At 43.4% G+C, this 23,005-nt stretch overlaps 1 protein-coding gene across 2 annotated transcripts in view; it reads left to right on the top strand.

The window, feature by feature from the left end:
* Window positions 1-23,005, top strand: part of LOC124796297 — a 182,803-nt gene that overhangs the window by 45,829 nt on the left and 113,969 nt on the right. The window lies entirely within an intron of this gene.

The following is a 23,005-nucleotide window of genomic DNA, read 5'->3' as shown; positions in this document are numbered from 1 at the left end:
AGCAAGAATGCTGGCTATGGTACATTTCAAACATTGGACTTTACAGGGTGGTACATTGATCGTGACCGGGCCAAATATCTCACAAAATAAGCGTCAAACGAAAAAACTACAAAGAACAAAACATGTCTAGCTTGAACAGGGAAACCAGATGGCGCTATGGTTGGCCCGCTAGATGGCGCTGCCATAGGTCAAACGGATATCAACTGCGTTTTTTAAAATAGGAACCCCCATTTTTTATTACATATTCATGTAGTACGTAAAGAAATATGAATGTTTTAGCCGAACCACTCTTTTCGCTTTGTGATAGATGGCGCTGTAATAGTCACAAACATATGGCTCACAATTTTAGACAAACACTTGGTAACAGGTAGGTCTTTTTAAATTAAAATACAGAACATAGGTACGTTTGAACATTTTATTTCGGTTGTTCCAATGTAATACATGTAACTTTGTGAACTTATCATTTCTGAGAATGCATGCTGTTACAGCGTGATTACCTGTAAATACCACATTAATGCAATAAATGCTCAAAATGATGTATGTCAACCTCAATGCATTTGGCAATACATGTAACGACATTCCTCTCCACAGCGAGTAATTCGCCTTCCATAATGTTCGCACATGCATTGACAATGCGCTGACGCATGTTGTCAGGCGTTGTTGGTGGATCACGATAGCAAATATCCTTCAACTTTCCCCACAGAAAGAAATCTGGGGATGTCAGATCCGGTGAACGTGCGGGCTATGGTATGGTGCTTCGACGACCAATCCAGCTGTCATGAAACATGCTATTCAATACCGTTTCAAATGCACGTGAGCTATGTGCCGGACATCCATAATGTTGGAAGTACATCGCCATTCTGTCATGCGGTGAAACATCTTGTAGTAGCATCGGTAGAACATTATGTAGGAAATCAGCATACATTGTACCATTTAGATTGCCATCGATAAAATGGGGGCTAATTATCCTTCCTTCCATAGTGGCGTACCATACATTAACCCGCCAAGGTCGCTGATGTTCCACTTGTTGCAGCCATCGTGGATTTTCCATTGCCCAATAGTGCATATTATGCTGGTTTACGTTACCGCTGTTGGTGAATGACGCTTCGTCGCTAAATAGAAGCGTGCAAACAATCTGTCAACATCCCGTAATTTCTCTTGTTTTCAGTGGCAGAACTGTACACAACGTTCAAAGTCGTTGCCATGCAATTCCTGGTGCATAGAAATATGGTACGCGTGCAATCGTTGTTGATGTAGCATTCTCAACACCGACATTTTTGAGATTCTCGATTCTCACACAGTTTGTCTGCTACTGATGTGCGGATTAGCCGTGACAGCAGCTAAAACACCTACTTGGGCATCATCATTTGTTGCAGGTCATGGTTGACATTTCACATGCGGATGAACACTTCCTGTTTCCGTAAATAACGTAACTATCCGGCGAACGGTCCGGACACTTGGATGATATCATCCAGGGTACCGAACAGCATACATAGCACACGCCCGTTGGGCATTTTGATCACTATAGCCATACATCAACACAATATTGACCTTTTCCGCAAGTAGTAAACGGTCTATTTTAGCGCGAGTAATGTATCACAAAGCAAATACCATCCACACTGGCGGAATATTATGTGATACCATGTACTTACGTTTGTGACTATTACAGCACCATCTGTCACAAAGCGAAAAAAGTGGTCCAACTAGAACATTCATATTTATTTATGTACTAATGAATATGTAATAAAAAATGGGGTTGCCCATTTTAAAAAATGCAGTTGATATCCATTTGACATATGGCAGCGCCATCTAGCAGGCCAGCCATAGCGCCATCTGGTTTCCCCCTTCAAGCTAGACAAGTTTCGTTCTTTGTAGTTTTTTTGTTTGAGGCTTATTTTGTGAGATATTTGGCCCAGTCACTATCAGTGGATCACCCTATATATTCCACCTTTTGCAGGTTTGGGCAAAGATCAGACACCACTATGGATACCAGCTCCATGCAGGTGTACATGGTATTTCCTTGAATGGTGCTGTTTTCACTAACCCAGATGCTGTAGCCGAACATTTTGCTCTGCATTATGCTCGAGCCTCTGCGTCTGAGTACTATCAACTTACTTTTCATGTCCTTAAGCAGTAGATTGAATGATTGCACTTATCTTTCACTGGACGCCCAGTCAGTGAGTGAGAATTCTTCAGTGACCTTTGCCCTGATACAACCCTAGGACCAGACCATATCCACAGCCAAATGCCGAAACCCCTATCATTGGATTGTCAGCATCACCACCTTACAGTCTTCAACCATATCTGGAGTGAGAGTGAGCTCCCATCTCAGTGGCCCGAGAGCATCATCGTCCCAGCACTGAAACCAGATAAGCATCCCCTAGAGATGGACAGCTATAGCCCAATTAATCTCACCAGTGTTGTCTGTAAGTTGCCCGAACGTGTGGTGAACCAGCGCCTGTGTTGGCTACTCGAGTCTCAGGGCCTTCTGACTCTGTCCCAGGACAGTTTTTGCCAAGGCTGTTGCCACTGCTGATAATTTGGTTTGTCTGGATCTGCCATCCGGACAGCTTTTGACTGATGTTAACACATTATTGCTGCCTTCTTCGGCCTACAAAGGCTTATCACATGGGGACACCACATTCTTGCTGCCTGACATGGGTGGGGTCTCTGGGCCCACTTCAGATTTGCGTCCAGGACTTCTTGTCACACCATACATTCCAGGTTCAAGTTTGTGCTTCCCACAGTACCCCCATATCCAAGAGAATGGAGACCTGCAGAGTGCTGTGTTGAGTGTCCCTCTCTTATTAGTGGCCATTGATTGTTTAGCAGCGGCTGTGGGGTCTTCAGTGTCACCCTCCTTTATACTCACAGTTTTTGCTTTTACTATTGCTCCTATTGCGTGTTGCTGAACGTTGACTGCAGGGTGCCACTCGAAATGCGCAATCATGGGCCCTCACCCACAGCTTTCAGTTTCCTGCCATCACGATTTGTGTCATGCACTTCTGTTGCCATCGTATTGTTCATCCACAACAGGAATTTTACCTTGAGGGCCAATTACTTAATGTGGTGGAAACTTATAATTTTTTGGGACTGGTTTAGTTGCCCAGCTGATGTGGCTTCCCCATCTTCGCCAACTTAAGCAAAGGTGCTGGCTGCACCTTAATACATTTTGCTGCCTCAGTGACATCATCTGCGATGCATCCCACACTACCCTTCTCCAGTCTTATGAATCACTGATCCTGTCCTGTCTTGGTTATGGGAGTCTGGCATATGATTCGGCATTTCTCCCAGCATTGTTGTCACTGGACCTGACACACCACTGTGGGATCTGACTTTCAACATGAGTCAGTCAGACTAGCCTTGTCGACAGGCTGAGGTTCCTCCACTAGATCAGGTGCCAACAACAGCTACTCAGTTATGCTGTACATTTTCGCAGCTTCCATAAACATCCAAGCTGTAGTGTAGCCCTGGAGGGCTTGCTGCTCTTTGGCAGGTTCATGCTTAGCTACCATGGGACCCCCACCTTTGCAGCATCTTTTCCCTTCCTTGCACCATGTCTATCCTCTTGCTGCTCTTTTTCCTCTTCCTTGGGGAACATGTCTGGGCTGTTTCGGAAATGTATTCTGCTTTTTCGGTAGTCAGTATCAGAATACTCTCCACTGTTTTTCATTGCTTTTTCCTTTCTTCATTCGTGTTTTCCTATCCTTCCTTCGCTTCAGCATCTGAGGACCCTCTTTTTATTCTTCCTCCTTGTGTGCTCCAGAAGGCCAGCGCATACATCTGACGTGTAACAGGTGACTGGGTGATGCGTAATTCCAAGCCCCAGGTCAAAAGGTTCACATGTACCCCCTGATACATGCCAGGTCCAGGGAGGGGTGATTGCCTGAGATGCTACCTTCCCAAATTACCATTTGGCCCCTCTGTCAGGTATTCAGGAGGTGCGACCTGAGGTGTGAACAATCACCTAAGGGGGATGCATCCCCTTCTGAATGGGGCCCCCAGTTGGAAGGAATGCGCCATCAGAGATGCTGGTAATCGTGGGGGTTTTCTTGCAGTGAGCCAATCATCTTCACAGTCAGTGGCTATGAAACATAAACAGGATGAGGCTAACGATTCAAAGAGACTACCAATTTCACCAAGGTTCTTCGTGGTTTCACCTACTGAAGGCAGTCAGTCCTTTGTTATGGTAAATCTGTTTATTATTCAGAAAAGTGTTGATGCAATTGCTGGCCCTGTGAAATCCTGCTCTCGTTTATGCAATGGCACTTTGCTTTTGAAGACTACGTTCAATTCTCAAGCACAACAACTGCTTGCAGCTTCGCTCATCCATGGCTATCCTGTTCATGTCAAGGCCCATCGAACGCTGAATTCTTCGCATGATGTTATTTACACTAGGATGCTCGTTATTTACATTAGGATGCTCAATGGTCTGACCAAGGCGGAAATCCAAATGTCGCTCTCTGATCAGGGTGTCATTGCAGTCCCTCGTTTGATGAAAAAAGTAGATGCCTCCTTAGTGCCCATATGCAATCTCTTTCTCACTTTTAATAGAATGGTTCTTCTGTCAGAGATCCAAGCAGGTTATGAAGTTGTCACAGTCAGACTGTGTATTCCAAAACCGATGCACTGCTATCAGAGTCATCGTTACAACCACACTTGAGAGTCCTGTTGTCACCCAGCCAAATGTGTAACCTGTGGTAGGATGCTGATGAGGGCGATTGTTCACCTCCTCCTCCCCACTGCATAATCTACAATGGCAACCATGCCACCTCCTCCCGTGATGTCCCATGTATCTCAATGAGTGGACTGTCCGTGAGATCCGGGTGAAGGAAAAAGTGCCTTACCCAGTCATTCACAAGTTGTTGGCTAGTGAGAAACATTGCGTTCTACCATCTGGCAGCTACAGTACTGTTCTTGCTACCTCTCACTCAACAAAGGACATGGCCACGCAGACATGTGCCCTCAAATATAGCACTGCGGTTGTGATATCACCCAGTATCATGGTAGCATCACTGTCTCCTCCTCCAGCTGTGCAACATGCCACCAAACTTTCGCCTCACGGGGAGATGTCACCAGCTACGCAACTGGCAGGCTGGAAAGGGAAGAAGGAATACTCCCTTGAAGACTTCCTATGTCCCTCAAGCCAACCAACATCTGAGTCTTCCTCTGCTCACCAGAAAGGTTCAAAAAAATCAAACAATAGCAAACAGTCTTCTCCTTTGCCAACCCGAAGATCCTCTGCGATGGTTTTGCCACGTGATACCCACCCGGCCAACCTGCATGTTGCCGGTGTGCACCACCAACCATTTTTCTGCACTCAACTCTGCAGGCCAACAGGAGAAGAACACTCCTGTAGACCTCATGGACCAGGATCCTCCTACCTCTGTGCCCTGTAGCAGCAAGTCTTTGAAGGCTGGCACTTGGCTGCTGCCGAGGTGACACCCCTTCAGTTTTTCCTTGTTGTGACTCTCCTCCAATGGAACGTTCAAGGCCATCGATCCAACCAAGAGGATTTTTGGCTGCTCTTAGAACTGCAGCGTCCACTTGTTCTTTTCCTTCAGGAAATGAAATTGCATCCTCACGGTCACTTTCAGCTTTTGCATTTCTTCCTGGTCCATTTTGACCCCTCCCAAGGTTGGCAATCCATCGCATGGGGGAGTCATGCTGCTCGTATTGGATGATGTTCATAGTCAACCCATCTCCCTGACTATCTGCCTTCAAGCTGTTGCAGTTCACCTTTTCCTTCCTCACTTGAACTTTTCCTTTTGTACGAATTTACATCCCTCTGTCATTCGATCTCACCAGGGCAGACTTCCCCCAGCTTACTCACCCATTTCCGCTCCTCAGTGGTGTTAATGCACTCCATCCCCTTTGGGGTTCTTCCAGAAGCTGTCCAAGACATGCCCGCTTGGCTGATCTTCTTAATCAACTCAACTTAACTCTTCTGCCTTAACACAGGAGCACCCACATTCCTTTCAGATTCTACACACAACTATTCCCATTTGGATTTATCCTTCTGCACTGCCCAGCTTCCCTATCATCTCGAGTGGTCTGTTCTCTCTGATTCATACTAAAGCGACCATTTCCCAAGTGCTATCCATTTACTGAGTCCTACCCCACCTACGTGCACACCCAAATGAAGGCTTGCTAAGGCCGACTGGAGGCTTTACTCCTCCCTGGCGACATTCGACGAACAACATTTCCCCAGTTGTGATCGCCAAGTAGAAGGTCTTACAAACTTATTCCTTACCACTGCAGAACATCCCATTCCTTGCACTTGCTCTTTACCACACCATCTCCCGTTCCCTTGATGGACTGAGGCATCACACGATGCAGTTTGCTTACAGAGACATGCTCTCCACGTTTTTAACCGCATTCATTATAAACAGTTGCATTCACCGAGTTGTCATGTTATTTAGGATAGCAAAATAGCTAGCTGGATTTCATTCACTAGTTTTTTTTAACAGATCCAGTCCCTCTTCCGCCGTGTGGGCAAACCTCCAACACCTCTCTGGGGCCAAGATCCATGTCCCAATTTCCAGCCCGACAGTATCAGACGATGTCATATTCGACCGTATTGCTATCTTCGGCACCTTGGGCCACCATTTTGCGGAGATCTCGAGCTCCTCCCACAATCACCCTGTCGTCCTACATTGGAAATGAGTGGAGTAAACTCAGGTGATACCCTTCTTTTTTCAGAATCAGGGCCAGATGCTGTTAACATTCAGATGTTGCAGCACCTTTCTCTTGCGGGCAAGCACTTTATGCTTAATATGTACAACCGCATCTGGGCAGAGTGCACGTGTCCCAGGTCCTAGCATGAAGCTACTGTCATGCCCACACTTAAGCCCAGTAAGGACAAACACCTTCCTTCTAGCTACTGCCCAATTTCTCTCACCAGCTGTATTTGCAAGGTGATGGAACATATTATTTATGCCCAGCTGGTATGTTGGTTCGAGTCTCACAATTTACTAACCATTGCACAATGTGGATTCCGGGTGCACCGTTTTGCAGTTGACAATCTAGACACTTTGTCCACCCATGCAATGAAAGGTTTTCTGCAGAAATGCCAGACTGAAGCCATATTTTTCGATTTTTAGAAAGCCTACAAACCTGCTGGAGGATTGGTATCATCCGCACTCTCTACAGGTGGTGCTTTCTTTCAGCAATTTGTAAAAGATCGAGTTTTTAAGGCCGTGAGGGTTCTGCCTTGTCAGACACCTTCATCTGGGAAAATGGTGTGCCTCAGGGTTCCGTACTGATTGTCATCCTCTTTACTATCACCACCAACCCTATAATGGCCTGTCTTCTGCTGGAAATCTCTGGCTCCATTTTCATTGATGATTATGCCATCTATTGCAGTTCTCCACGGACCTGTCTCATTGAGCAGCATCTTCAGAGAAGTCTCAATTGCCAGTGTCCTACTGCCATGACCTTCTCCTGCATGCTGTTTGTCTGCCATGTGTGGTCACCCACCCTATGCCTCCTTCTTCGATGACTCCTTTGATCGCCAGTATGGGGCGCATCCCTCTTCTCTGTTACCTAGTGGAGTTCGCTTTCGGCTCTTTCTCTGGCAGTTTAACTTCACACTACGTGCAACTTTTCCAGTGGGTGTAAACCCTTCATGACCTTGGCTTTGTGTGGTAGCCCATGTTCATCTTGGCCTTCTTTTACTTCCTGAGGACACTACTGCAGCGTCACTCTATTGCCATCAGTTTCATGACCTTCGCATGGATCTGCGCGTTAGTACCTTTGTGTACGTTACTGGCTCTCGGACAGACCGTGGTGTCGGGTGTGCCTTCATCATTGGCGCTAACATTTTTCAGTATCGGCTTCTGGAGGACTGCTCAGTATTTGCAGCAGAGCTCTGCACTCTGTATCAGGCCACACAATACGTACGGTGTCGTAGGCTTTCCCATTGCATCATCTGCTCACACTCTCGCAGCGCCCTTCAAAGCCTCTGTGTGCTGTACACCGTCCATCCCATAGTGCAACAGGTCCAGGAAAGCTGCCACTTGCTCACTCTCGATGGAGCCACTGTGATGTTTATGTGGGTTCCTGGTTACGTCAGTCTGTCAGGAAATGAGGCCCCTGATGCTGCTGCCAAGGCTGCAGTCATCATACCTCAATCTGCTAGTTCTTACATTCCCTCCAATGATCTCTGTGTTGCTGTCTGTAAGCGGGTAGTATCACTTTGGTATCACCTCTGGTCCTCACTTAATGGGAACAAGCTGCAGGTTATCGAGCCTCTCCCAGCAGCATGGATGACGTCTTCTCAGCACTCTCGCCACTAGGAGATCATTTTTAGTAGGTTGCATGTTGGGCACTGTCTTTTTAATCATCACCATTTGTTAATTGTGCTCTCCCACCACTTTGTGAACATTGCGCAGAACTTTCGACTGTCTGCCGTTTCTCAACGGAATGACCTTTTTTTAACAGCTTACATTCCCATTTGTGTTTGCTGCCAGAGTTATTGGCCTTTTTGCGAATGACACGCAGGCTGTCGACCGCGTTGTACTTTTTATCAGTCGTAGCAATATGGAGGCCATTTAATTTTTTGTTCTGGACCTCTGTTTCTGTATTGCATATTTTTATAGACCTTCCTCCACATCCCTGTTTTCAGCTGTCTTCTAGTCCGTCGATTAGGATTGACGTGTAATTATTTTTAACTCCTCTCTTTGTCTTTGTGTTCTATAGCTTTGACATGGGCTCGTATGAAACTAGTCATTTTTGCAGCCTAAAAAAAATTACAATGTCCTTTTCCTTGGTAGGGGTTCCACCTCCCACAACAGAGACCTGGAACTGGGTTCACAATTTCAGTTCGACTACAGTGTCTGTGCTCTAAACTACAATTTGTTGCCTCTTGTCAGGGAACAATTGTGTACACCACCATGGCTTGTACCCCGACCTTGGCTGTGTATCAGTTTATTCTTTTGACAGAAAGATTCATTTGACCTTCCGGTGTTTTGCTACCTGTTCCTTGCTATCCTTGATGTATTTCCAGATTTGAAAGTGGTATACACTGATGGCTTATTGTTCAGCGGATGAACTGGTTCTGCATACACACATGCAAGATGCAGTGAACCATGCTCCTTGCCGAATGGATGCATTGTCTCCATTACTGAATTGGTGGCCATCAAAAAAGCCCTTTACCATGTTTGTTCTTGCACCGACAAGATGCTTCTAATCTGTAGTGATTTCCTGAGTAGCCTTCAGGCTGTAGATGAGTGTTACCCTCATCACCCATTAGTCAAGACTATCAAGGATCTTCTTTCTGACTTCCATCAAGCTGAATGACCAGGAGTCTTTATCTGGACCTTTGGACGTGTTGGGATCTCGGGGAATCAACTTGCCAACCATTTGGAAAAGTTCGCCACAAGGATGCCAATTTCGGAAATGAGATTCTCAGAACTGGACCTTCAGTCGACTCTACACTATCAGTTGTTGGATGTATGAAACTTGGAATGGCTCGTTCTGGTCTCCCGAAACAAACTGAGACCATGACCACTTGGCAGTCTTCCCTTTCCACTTCTCACAGGGAATCCACTGTCCTTTGTTGGCTATACATTGGTCACACGTGCCACTTTCTATGATGTGAGGACCTACCTTACTGCTGAGATGTTGCCTGCCACATGATAGCCCACATCCTACGGGGCCGCCCAAATTTGGCTGCTTTGTGCCGATATCTTGAACTTACTGATGTGCCGTGTCTGGTGTTAGCAGCCGATGCCAAAACGATTGCCCTGGTTTTACATTTCACCTGCGGAGGTGGTTTCTACTCATCTCTGTGAGGTGGGGCACTTTGGCCTCATTGACCACCTTAGGGGTTGGAGGGGTGGCGTTGCCTGAGGGATTAGAGGGGCCTGGCTCCTACCCTTCCAACCTTTTTATTTTCCTTGTTCTTCATTGTTTGCTGTTTTTGATGTTTTGTCATTCCTACAATTTTATCATCATGTGTATGCTTTTTTTCATGGGATAGCAGATGGTGAAATGGTGCTGGTGAGATGCAGAGGATGTATCTTGCACTGCATCCCATGATCCAGGGATCTCTAACTGCATTCTGGGCAGAGCGGTTGACACTCCTTACCTCCTCTCACTCCAGTTCTCCTTGATTTTACATCAGTCTTATTGTATCTTGCTTACAATTGGGCTTCACAGTATTTGTCTTTTGTACTCTTCATCTGAGGGTTATTCCTGGTTTGATACATGTAGGATGAAGGGGCTGACAACCTTGCAGTTTGGTTCCTTTAATTCCAATAACCTAACTGTTTCCAGTGATTATGTGGCAATATTGTGATCCAAGAGCAACGTGCCACTTCACTTGTTTCTATGCGGTATGTTAAATTTGTTTACGTTTAGCACAGTTGCCAATCTCTGCAACAAGAGTTCATTCTCGCCAAGACTTTCTGTCTTTTCTGCAATTTGCTAGCTTGTCAGCTTTCTATATACACCAACATAATCCATGAATAGGCTCGTCAAGCTTCTAACATTATACACTAAGTTATTTGTATGCTACAAATAGCAATGTTTTTAGTATTCTGTAACACTGCGAGCGAGTAAGCCTGAAGCTGGCCCTACATCACAAGATTTCACTCCATTAAGAATCCCATGCTGTGCTATGTTTCTTTATAAATCTCCGTTTAGCTCCAGAATATCCAGGCTTACGCAGCGGCTATGTTACAAACTGTGTTCTTATCATAATTATCACAATTTTGTCTTTAGCTGTGTTCCAGTGACTCCTTAAATGCGTATGTGCATCATACTGTAATTAGTCAGATTTTGTCAATCAGTCTGTACAAGAGCAAAACCTTGGGGGCTTAATAATATCTCTAAATTCTTCACTTAATATTGATTTGTGAAACTTAATAAGTAGCCAGTGTGAAATAATAGGTTTCTCATCTTAGCATTCATATGTTGAATATGGGGTTGGCAACCCTGGGGTTCTTGATCTAGGGACTCGTAAGTACCACCAGTCTCCTGTTACCGTAAGCTCTGGGCATGCTTCGATGACCACTGTATGGCATGGCAGTGGAATGTTGTGTGTCACAGGGAATGGGGATCTTGGCTGGACCACCTGGATTGCGAGGCTGGAAAAAAACAAACAAAAAAAACCACCTCTCAATCTCAAAGTGTGAAGTGTGGTGTGCACTGATGAGAAGCATGGCTGTTGAGGTGGAACAGTCGTGGGGAACCTGCCATACCTCAGTTGTATAAGGCTTACTCAGGCCAGGGGGGCTCTATCTGAGTGGACACTTGTTTCCTTAGCTGCTTGTGGGACTGAGATCGAACCCTCGAAATCATCATCTTTTCCTCCCAGTGGGAAGGATGTACTGCGTGGGAGTATTCCCACCCAGTCCTCCAATCCAAATGAATGATAGAGACTAGTTCTCCTGGTATCTGCATCAGTTGAATTACAGTAACAGGGCTCAGGGAGTCATAAACCAAAATGTATTTTTGGTCACTAAGAGAAGGAGGGGACATTCGAAAAAGTGTCCCCCTTCTATATCCATAAAGGCTGGGAAGTAGTTGCAGGAAGCCTAAGTCTACTGAGCAGCTGCGGAACGGTTCCCTACTGGTCGAGACTAACAGGGCAAAGCAGGTGGAACTACTTACAACAACAAAAAAGTTGGGTGAATGTTTGTTACCTTTAATTCTCCAGTGTTGTCTCACCAGTTCATGGTTTCCTCAGACTTGGGGTTAGGCCTTATGTACCTAACCCTATGCAGTACTACAAATGACAGAATTTTGGTTACACAATGCTGAGTTGCAGAGGTGAAGCGACTTGTGCAAAATGTGGAAAGGCAAGCCTTGAAGCTGTGATTGACTGTCCATCTCCAGCAGTCTGCATTAACTGCTCTGGGAGCCACTCAGTCTGGAGCTGAGACTAACCTATTTTTGCAGAGTAACAAAAAATTCAGGAACTGAAAGTCACCAAGCAGATCCCCTTTGCTGAAGCCAAAAAGAAATATAAGGCTCCAAACTTCCAGTCTTTATCACTTCTTATGCTTTGCACAGAACCCTGTTGCTAAGGTCGACGCCTCAACGCAGATGTTGTCCTGTGTACAAACATCCACCACCAGCACCTGTACTTGCATGTGTACATGCAAAGGCAAAATGAGAAAGGTTAAAGCAATCCAAGCAGTATTGAGTGTCAAGAAGCCACACGACAAGCAGAGTGCCCCTCATACTCGAAGTGACAGGATGCAGGGAAAGGTTCACGATGTTCAGGTCAAAAGCTGTCCTGAGTGCTGTCAGGCGTCGTTCTTTCATGTCCGACTGATGAGGAGGATTCATGGAGTTAGATGTCTTGGACTCAAGCAGCCACTCCACTCCCCCTTGTTCTACAATTGTTTCACCTTCGTGTTGCAAAGATAGGGGTAAATTAAAACCAAATGGATGAAATGGCTCCCATCCTACAATGGAATTTGAAGGCATTTAGGACACATGTGGAGGAACTCCGTCTCTTATGTCAGGGTAGACCACTCTGTCTGTGTCTCCAGGAGACTCATTTCCATCAATGGTACACCCCTAAACTACCAAGCTATGTGCTCCACCAAAAGGATGACCTGAGTGGAGAGAGAGAGCTAGAGGAGGCATAGGTATTTTCATCAGTACCGACTACCACTCATCGCCTCTCACTAACGACACTTTACAAGCAGTTGCCGTATCAGTGTTTGCGCATCATCCATTGACAATATGTTCCCTTTACTTACCCCATCATGATGCATTTAATGAAGAGACCCTAACTGACCTTATTACACAGCTCCCCCCCCTTCATCCTCTGTGATGATCTCAATGCACATGCAACTAGCTGCTCTCGAGCTCTTGCTCACACTGCTCAATGGGAAGAGGTCGATGACTTGCACAGAAGTGATCTCTCCCCGATCTGGATTCACCCGCCCAATGGGGTGGAACCTGAAAAGAAACCTCCGCGATGGGTACTCAGTAGAGGTGAGTGGACACATAATAGCAAGTTGGCCCAGTTCGAACAACGTGCGTATGTCAGGTCATGGATGGATCATATTACCAAAATAATCCACCACACCATTGCAGCATCCATTCCACAGTCCATGAGACAACAGAAGGGGCAACCTGTCCCTTGGTCGAGTGCCGAATGCCACTCTGCAATCAGGACCAGGCATACGGCTCTGCATAGGTTCAGTGTCGGCCAACTGCAGATAATCTTGCAGCCTTTCGCATAGCGAGGGCAAAGTGTCACCAAATTATTCAAGGGAGCAAGAAGAGATAGTGGCAACAGTTCCTTAACAACATTAACCATTCCATCAAAAGTTCCATTGTGTGGGAGACAATCAGGATAATTTCTGGGAGAAGAGACAGGTGCCCCATGACTGCTGTAATGGGGAACGGCACTCTCCAAACAAATCCGCAAGACATTGTGCAGACTGTGGCGGCGTATTTTGCCACAGTTACTGCAACAGCCAGTCAGGATCCAGGTTTTCAGTGCCATAGAGCAGTTGCTGAGAAGTGTAGTTTGAAATTTTGGTCCACCTCTGATGAAGATTAAAACTGCACATTTTCGATGTGGGAGTTGGATTCTGCATTGTCGGCAGGTTGTGACATGTCCCCTGGTCATGGCAGGATCCATTACAGTATGCCGCAGCACCTCACAAGGTGAAACAAAGATATCCTCCTCACACTTTTTAATGTCATTTGGGCTTCAGGTCACTTTCCTGACTCTTGGCATGAAGCAATTTTAATCCATCTCTTGAAACCTGGGAAAGACCATACATACCCAAGTAATTGGCCTAGTTTTGCCCTCACTAACTGTATGGCTAAGACCTTGTAGCAGATTGTCAACCACCGCCTTGTCTAGATCTTAGAATCAAGGCAACTCCTTAGTCGCTTTCAGTGGGGGTTCAGGAGGTATTGCTCCACCGTTTATAACCTTGCCCTTCAGGAGGAAGGTATACAGAAGGCTTTCCTATGCCGCCATCAACTTCTAGGTATATTTTTTGACATTGAGAAGGCCTACAATACTACTTGGAGCCATCATATCCTGGAGCAGCTTCACAGCTGGAGTTTTCATGGTTGTCTTCCCATTTTTATTCAGTCCTTTCTCTCGCCACGATATTTTAGATACGGAGTCGGTGATGTCCCGTCTGATCGCTTTGAGCAAGAGAACGGTGTCCCTCAAGGTAGCATGTTAAGTGTGACTGTCTTTGACATAGCTATTAATAGCATTATGTCCATAGTGAAAAGCCCTGTTCAGTTTTCTGTGTTAGTTGATGACGTCTCTGTGTTTTGCTCTTCTTCAAGCCTTGCAATGACAACACGTCAGTTGCAACTAACTCTTCATTGTTTGGATGAATGGGTAGAGAAGAGTGGTTTTAAATTTTCCACCAAGAAGTCTGTGTGTGTTATTTTTAACTGTTCTCATTCTATTTTAAACTTTCCTGAGTTGAGGATGAGGGACACTGTCCTTACTTTTAAAGACAAAGTGAGATTTCTGGGCCTCTTATTTGACGCTAAGCTTACATGGCTACCACATCCCAAGGACCTGAAAAAATGGTCACTAAAGGCTTTAAGTATTTTAAAATGCTTTAGCTACAGTACATGGGGAACAGACAGGGCTTGTCTGCTCCAGTTTTACAGGGCATTTGTGCAATCTCAGGTCGATTATGGGTGCACAGTGTGTGGGTCTGCGAGACCCTGTTATTTAAAGATGTTGGCTACTTACAGTGCCCCAAGCATATAAAACGCAGTCCACACCATACAGACGTGCCTACCATACTGTTGCTCATCCTCCACTGGAAATACTTTTTCATAACCAGCAATGGAAACGAGGTCTTATGGGATTCGTGCGCGAGATTGTCTTCCAGAGATGGGTGTGGCCAGTCTTCGTGTTTTACATTGCGGTGGAGCAGATTTCCACCTTGGCTTCTCTGGAGGCCCAGACTTATAATAGACTTGATGAATTTTAGGGAAGATCACATGTCAGATTTACATTTGAACCTCTCTTTTTTAACATTTTAGATATGCATCACCGTTTCACAGTAGTGAACACTGATGGCTCTAAGCAAGGGAATTCCCTTGGATGCTCTGCTGTGTTCTCCAACCATGTCATCAGGATTCGCCTTCCTGCTGAGTATACCATTTTCACAGCAGAGCTCCACGCGACTCCTAAGGCGCTGCAGCGGATGCGTCGTATTCGGGGCAAACGGTTTCTCATTTACTCCAATTCTCTTAGTGCTTTACAATCATTAGAGAACAGCTGAGGGGTTGGTCCGGCTGATATACAACCAACTGTACTTTCTCCAATGCAGGGTAAGCAGGTGTAATTTTGCTGGGTGCCAGGTCATGTAGGAATATGGGGAAATACACAGGCTGATCAGGCTGCCAAGGAGGCGTGCAGAGGACAGTATGTGGCACAATGTCCTATTCCCTTGCAGGCTGTCATTTCTGTGCTACACAGGGAGTGCATGCAGTTGTGGGACGAGGAATGGCTGGCAGCGACGTCCAATAAGCTGCAGTTGGTGAAGTCAACAACGTGGCCGTGGTGTTCCTCTTGCCAGATGCTCGTGTGGGATGAAGTGACCCTCACGTGTCTTAGAATTGGGCACTCCTACACATAGCTTTTTACTACAGTGAGAGGATCCCCGTTTTGTGATGCTTGTGGCGTGCACATCTCTACCCGCCATATTTTAATGGAGTGTATTTTTTATCGTGCTGCAAGGGTAGAAGCAAATACTGGAGGGGAACTGCCCTCTGTTTTAGCTGATGATAAGACAAGTGTGACTAAGGTTTTAAAGTTTTTTTATGTGCACAGAATCTGGTCTAAACTTTTAGGCTGGACGTTTTAGTGTGTTGCAGATTGACTGACTTCTTCTTTTTATATTTTTGTGGTCAGCCACACTCGTCCTTCTATTGTATTGTTTTAGCTCTTTATACCTTTCTTCCTGTGTCATTAATGTTTTACTACTACTTCGTTCCGTGGTTCTGTGTGGGTATGCACATAGTTTTCCAACTTTCATTATGTGTTTTACGTGGTGTTTTATTTTCCTGTTTTGTGTATTTTTCTGGTACTCATCTCAATCTATTTTCATGCGGGTGCTAAAGACTTTGCTGTCGTGCGCCCATACAAACATGTACATGTCTGTGTCAAAGAGATTGTCAATTCAGATGTTTCAATAATTCCATGATGCTCTGCCACAGAAAAGCCTGTGACAATTTGTGTACCCCTGTTGGTGCTGATTGTCATGGGTCTCACACATTTAAGCTATATTCTAACAAGAAGAGTCCTGAGCAGTGGGACTGACTTTTTGAAACAGTGTATATGGTTACGTAGGTTAACATCCCAGATATCGCACACTGCAGCGATTCACCCTGGTGTGCCCTCATTTGTGAGCAATTTTTGAAAAAAGGGGTTCAGAATTTTGTGTGGTGGTCAGTAGCATTAAGAAAGTTATTTTACATAGTCTGGTTGCTTGGAGTTAATGGATTAGGTAAATTTCTGGGTTCAAATCTTGTCAGATGCATTAGTTTTTTTATTTTTAAATCTTTATTGAAATAACTTTGATCATCATTTTTATTCAGTGAACTGATATAAGGAGAGTTGGAATACCCTATCCCGACAATGTTAAATTTAATGATTTGGCTTCCCTGTATGAACTGTTTGAGTACTGGGTATTGCGGTAGTTGCACCATGAATCAGATCCAGGAGGCCAAAGGTGTGGTACTGATTTTTCATTGGTTGACAGTCTGTGGAACAAGGTAGCCCATAGTGCCTGCTTCATTTTCAACAAATCCTCAGTATTATTTCTAATGGCCATCCCATATACTGCTACAGTTCATCAATCATTTTGTCTGTCGGCCTGCCTCTTATGGTTTTACCATCAGAAAGTTTCTTGTCTCCCAAACTTTGTTTCAACTTCCTCAACCTGGTGCCCATTCTCTTCTGGATATGACCAACACATTTCAGTTTTGTGATAATCTTCTCACCACAAAGCTGAGCAGCTACTATGCTGTTATAAGCTTTTGAGTCTCCATCACCTAAGAACTTAATGTAACTCACTCCCCTTTCATTCGCAGATCGATTAAAAATTTCAGTTGCTGTAGAGGCCTCCATACCACCACTTGTTCCTTCATAATTTTTGTCCTCCTTCATTCCCTGATTTACACTTATAACAATGTTTGGTTAAAATCTGGAAATCCATTACCTTTCCAGTATCCACACTGGTCGCCGTAGCAACAGAATTCTTAGAACTGTAGCCGCACTTCTGCCAAGTGCCATCAAAAGCTACTGCTTTGTCAGTCATACCATCATTTATTTCAACACCTTCATTTGCAGCACCCTTCATTGACTCACATCCAACAGATTCCACAGCAGCTCCAATAAATCCTGCATACTTCTTGATTTTACAAGGTGGCCGTGGCATATTCATCACTGCACACATTGTTTCTGTGAAGCTTGTTCTTTGCCAATAGCTCTTAATCCATAAAACCACCTAACATTTACTTCAAAATAATTATCTTCCACTTATCAGAATTCCAAAATGAATGAGTATATTTACAACTGGCAGAATTAATGATAAGTTTCCTGGCTAGTCGATTTGATACCTCAATGGCTTCATATAAACTAACTGGCCCTCCACATATTTTACAACACACACAAATTCACCTAACACACTTGTTAGGATGTGTAAATCTATCAGAATATAACCTAACCTACCATTTACATCACTTTTGTTTTGATAAAACTGTGTATCATGGTGTTTTATTTTAATCTTTGAAGCACTAATGGCTGTTTCTCTAGATACTGACGAGTTTGCCTGTACTTCATTGTCTGTAACTTCACATGTCACATGTTGAACACAATGTTTCCCTTTATTTCAAAATCTGTTACTATGAAACCCACGTTCCTTAAAAACACTTCGTTTTGGTATCATACTTTACTTTTTGAGAGATTTACCAATCTATTCGTCACTTTTCCATAAAAAATGTTAGCACTTCAACATATAACGCGCGTGTATATTATGAAACAATACGAACTGTTTTTGACAGTGCTACCAGTACAAACACGTAATTTAACCTTTATAACACAGCAATCCGCAGCCATCGATATCAAAAATACTGATTTTATTAGATCTTGAAGTAATGCACGTAAAATTTTGACATTTTCAACCAGTGTAGATTATATTTTAAAAAACAAAATAAAATACTTCCCATGTGAGTTTATAAGTGATATATATAATTAATTTTATTCAGAAAATTGCAAATTCTATAATGAGATAAAAATCTGAAAATGTGAAAAAGAAACACAAGTTTTATTTTTCAGTTCCATTCCTTTCTCACATCATTTTAATCATAATATTAACTTCTTTTTAATCTCAATTTCTGTCAGTCACCCTTTTCTCATTTCAAAACTTAGTTCATGTGTTTTTTAATTAATTTTATGTATTCTTTTTTATTTAACTTCTTTTCTTTTATCATCCTATTTTTTTGCCTAAGTTATTAGTTTCAGTATATCTATTCCTCATTTTGTGTGAATTCCGGTTTACTTATAAACCCTTCTGCATTACTTTGTCCATGACACAATAGGAACTGAATATTACAACAGATAAATATAATTAAATTCACATTCACAAAAATTGCAAGTGGAAAAAGTATGATATGAAGAAAAAAATGAAACAAATGAAAAAGTTCATATGGTGGTTAAATTTATGTGAGAAAGGAATGGAAATAAAAAATTATATTTAAATCAACTAATTGAATAAAAAATATGATCAAACTCATTTCAATACAGTTTTAAAAATAATAAGATCAGTTTGTGATTAAGTGATACGTATCAGTGAACAGTGATGTTGATACGGCAGCTCGACACTGCACTGTCTACCAATCCTTTGATCCCACGTCTGTTCAGTTATGTGACTGATCTGTGAAGCAAAAAATCATATGGATACTGCTAGGATTGTATAGGTTAACATACCCCATTCGAATATGTGACCAAAAAAAAAAAAACAATCTCTGCTAAAGACAATGTATTTCTCCCAGAAACATAGGGGGTGGATTAGAGTATGTTTAGATGTATATAGGCAGCTTTTTACTTGATCAGAGTTGAGATTTGTGTAGAAGGGTAATTGATAATACTGGAGTGATGTATCCGCCACTGTGCAGTGTATAGCCGCTCGCAATGTATTTGTTTTAGATGTGTGATGTTAGCAGGTGGTGGAGTTGTCTGCAAGTATGTTGGAAGACATGTGGTGGAGTTGGTTGTTGACCTGAACATACCTAAATCTATTGCATGTTAATAGGAATAGTAATCCTGTATACTGTCATTGAAAGTGTTAACTGCCGTAAAATGCCTAGCAGTAAGCATCTGGAACAAGCTGAAGTAGAATGCATATGTCAGCTTTGGCTTTATTTGCTGGAATCTTAAGGAAGGTATCCAAAGCACTAGGAATTGACAAGTCTATGAGTTAAACAGAAGCTCAAATTCATTTACATGGGTTTGTAATGGGGGTGATCTAACCACTAAGAAGTGACTGTCTAGGGGGCAAATGACCGCAAACCACAACCTCCTGCATGGAGAGCCCTTGCTCTATCCATTACCTCACACAACCAGTATAGCACACAAACATTCCATGTAATAAAACTTTTTTAATGCTACTGAGCATTATGCAAAATTTCGAAATATTTTTCGTCATTTGGTTTCAAACAAGAGCTGACCAGGGTGGATGGCTGCAGGATATGATACCTGGAATCTTAACCTAACCTATATCACCATATATTTGGTTTCAAAAAGTTGATCCCACTGCTGGAGACCTCTCCTTGTAAGATGAGATGCAAAGATGATTGTTAGCTATCTTCTGTATAGATTGATTGCATTTTTCCAGTATTCTGGTAGTGAACTGGAGACTCTCACATGCCTTACCTACAACTGAGCCTATGCAGTCATTCTATTTATATATCCCTACACATTATTTCACACAGGTATTGATACTGATTACAATGGTGACTCATTGATGTTGTAGTGATAGGATACTGCTTTTGTTTGTTTTATGAGGTGCACAGTTTTGTATTGTTTACATTGCTTTAAATGTTCAAAATATGTAAAAGGTGCACATCACAAAATGCAGAAAATTAGTAACCTATTACTATAATGCTTATGAGTCATAATTAGAATCAGTCAGCTCATACAAATACTTGGGTATAAAATTTGTGGAACTATGAAATGGAATGGTAATATAGGTTTATCTGTATGTAATGAAGGTGGCAGACCTAGATTCATTGGCAGGTTAATGGGAAAATATAATCATTCTAAAAAGGAGACTGCTCACAGTTCAACTGTTCATCCCATCTTAGAATATTTTTGAATTATAAGGGACCTGTGATGAACAGGATTAGCAAGGAACATTGAATACATGCAAAGAAGGTTGGCTTGAATTGTTACAGATTTTTTTGCCTTGTGGGAGAGTGTTAATAAAATGCTAAAAAATCTGAACTGTCAGGCACCAGAATATAGACACCAGTTGTCTTGCAAAAGGCTACTTTCAATGTTATGAAGTGAAGAATCTGAAGACACTGTTCAGCTCCTGTGTATCACCTCCTTACAGACTGGATTGACAATATTAGATTAGATTACATTAGATTTACTTTCATTCCATTTGATTTGTAGTGAGGAGGCCTTCCAGGATGTAGAACATGTCAGAAAAACAATACATGACAAATATTTACAACAAAAACAAATAAGCTTTTTTTTCAATGAACACTAATATGAAAAGATCATTTTACAAACTCATTTACTAAGGTCGCATTAATGAACTGAATTTAAAATTTAATTTTTTTTATAAGATAATGGCCGTATCATAGTACTACCGCGATACTTATTTACGATGAATACATTACTGCACTGAAATGGTGCAGAAGTTAGATTGTACACAGACCAGTTGGTTCTACTGAGAAATTCATCAGTGGAGTAAAAGGAGTTGGCCACCAATAAATCCTTTAGGCTTCTCTTAAACTGAATTTCATTGGTTGTTAAGCTTTTTATGGCTGCTGGCAAGTTATAGAAAATGTGTGTTCATGAATAATGCACACCTTTTTGTACAAGGGTAAGTGACTTTAAATCCGTGTGAAGATTATTCTTATTTCTAGTATTGATTCCATGAACTGAGCTATTTGTTTGAAAAAAGTGATACATTTTTAATGACAAATTTCATTAAGGAATAAATATATTGGGAAGCAATAGTTAGTATCCCTAGTTCCCTAAACAGGCCTCTGCAGGATGTTCTTGAGTTCACACCATATATAACTCTTATTGCACATTTCTGTGCCCGGAAAACTTTAGCTTGGTTTGATGAATTACCCCAAAAATTTACAGTGCATGCAAAGGCATTTAAGCAGTCATTCTTCCCATACTCCATATGCTACTGGAATGGGAAGAAACTCTAATATGTGGTACAATGCTATGTATCCTCTTTTGTGCACTTCACAGTGGTTTTCAGAGTATGTATATAGGTAAATCTGTAAGTGGCCTTAAAAATGTAGCAGATGTGGCAGCAGAAGTATAAATACATCTCTCAATCATTCTTCTGTGAAGAGTCTGACAACATATTACTTCCTCCCACGTACATCTCACAGAATGACCACAGCAAGAAAATGCAAGAAATTAGAGCTACTACAGAGGCTTACCAACAGTCACTCTTCCTACGTGCGATTTGTGAGTGGAATAGGGAAGAGAGCCTCTGTTAGTGGTAAAAGAAGTACCCTCCACCATACCTCATCAGGTGGAATGCAGGGTATGGCTGTACAGATAGTTAGATGTAATTCACTTGAAACAGGTCACTTTTGAGCAAAAAGTAAACAGCTGTTTTTGAATTTTTCATCAGAGTTTCTCACCCTCTGCAGGTCTGGAGGTTAGAATAGTCCCGAGGTATTCCTGCCTGTTGTATGAGGCAACTAAAAGGAGCTTCACACGTTTTGGCCTTTATGTGATGGTCCCCTGTAGGGTTTGACCTCCATTCTTCAAAATTTTCCCGAAGAGCGAGCCAATTGGGGAAGGGCGCCTTACAAGGTGCATTGTGTCCATCGGGCATTGAGATATTTAGCCCACATTCTTGTTGTCGCATTGCACTCCTGCCCACTCTCCATCTCTTGGGCGAGGACACCTCCTTAGGTGCAATTTCCACCATGCACCATGCATTATGCAGTGCCGATTTCTGTGTCGATGAAGACCATGGACTTTTTTTTCACCTGATATCCAGCACGGTAGCCAGTCCGCTTTGGTGGAGTCACTATGTACCCTGTTGGTTGTAGCCCCCTGACCACACATGGATCGCTCTGCTGATGCCTGCGCCTTTAACTCTCCACGTGTGCCAAGAGGTAGATGTCCATCCCCCTGGGGCATTGGGACTTCCGCCAATGGCCATCCTGCCAGGTGGCCTTTGCTGTGGCTGGGTGGCATCCGTGGGGAGGGCCCCTGGTCAGAGTGGGTGGCATCAGGGCAGATGACACGCGATGAAGTGTAGTCCATCATCTCTTGCTGGTGGTGAAACACCAGCAGTTTCTAAGCTATCAAAAACTCAATTCTGTGCACAGAAGTATGACCCCAAATCATTCCCCTCCCTGGCCTCACCATGGGAGGAACGTCAGGCTAGGGATGGCAGATGGGCCCCGGTACCTTGTATGTTCGAGAGATGATGGGGAATCATTCATGACGATGAAGCCTCAGTTTTTTGTTGAGCATTTAGAGGACAAGTTTGGGGAGGTGGAGGGCTTGACCAAAATGAGATCTGGGTCAGTCTTGATCAAAACAGCATCCTCTGCCCAGTCACGGGAGTTACTCGCTTGTGACAAGCTGGGGGATGTTTCAGTAACACTCACGCCCCATAAGAGCTTAAATATGGTCCAGGGTATCATATTTCAGAGAGACCTGCAGTCCAACAATGAGCTGTGCGCCAATTTAGAGCAGCAAGGTGTACATTACGTCCGGCGTGTCCACCGGGGTCCGAAAGGTAATCAGGTTGCCACCGGTGCCTTCATC

Source organism: Schistocerca piceifrons, chromosome 4 (assembly GCF_021461385.2).
Source record: "Schistocerca piceifrons isolate TAMUIC-IGC-003096 chromosome 4, iqSchPice1.1, whole genome shotgun sequence".
NCBI classification, from domain to species: domain Eukaryota; kingdom Metazoa; phylum Arthropoda; class Insecta; order Orthoptera; family Acrididae; genus Schistocerca; species Schistocerca piceifrons.
This window is presented reverse-complemented; position numbering and strand designations above follow the sequence as displayed.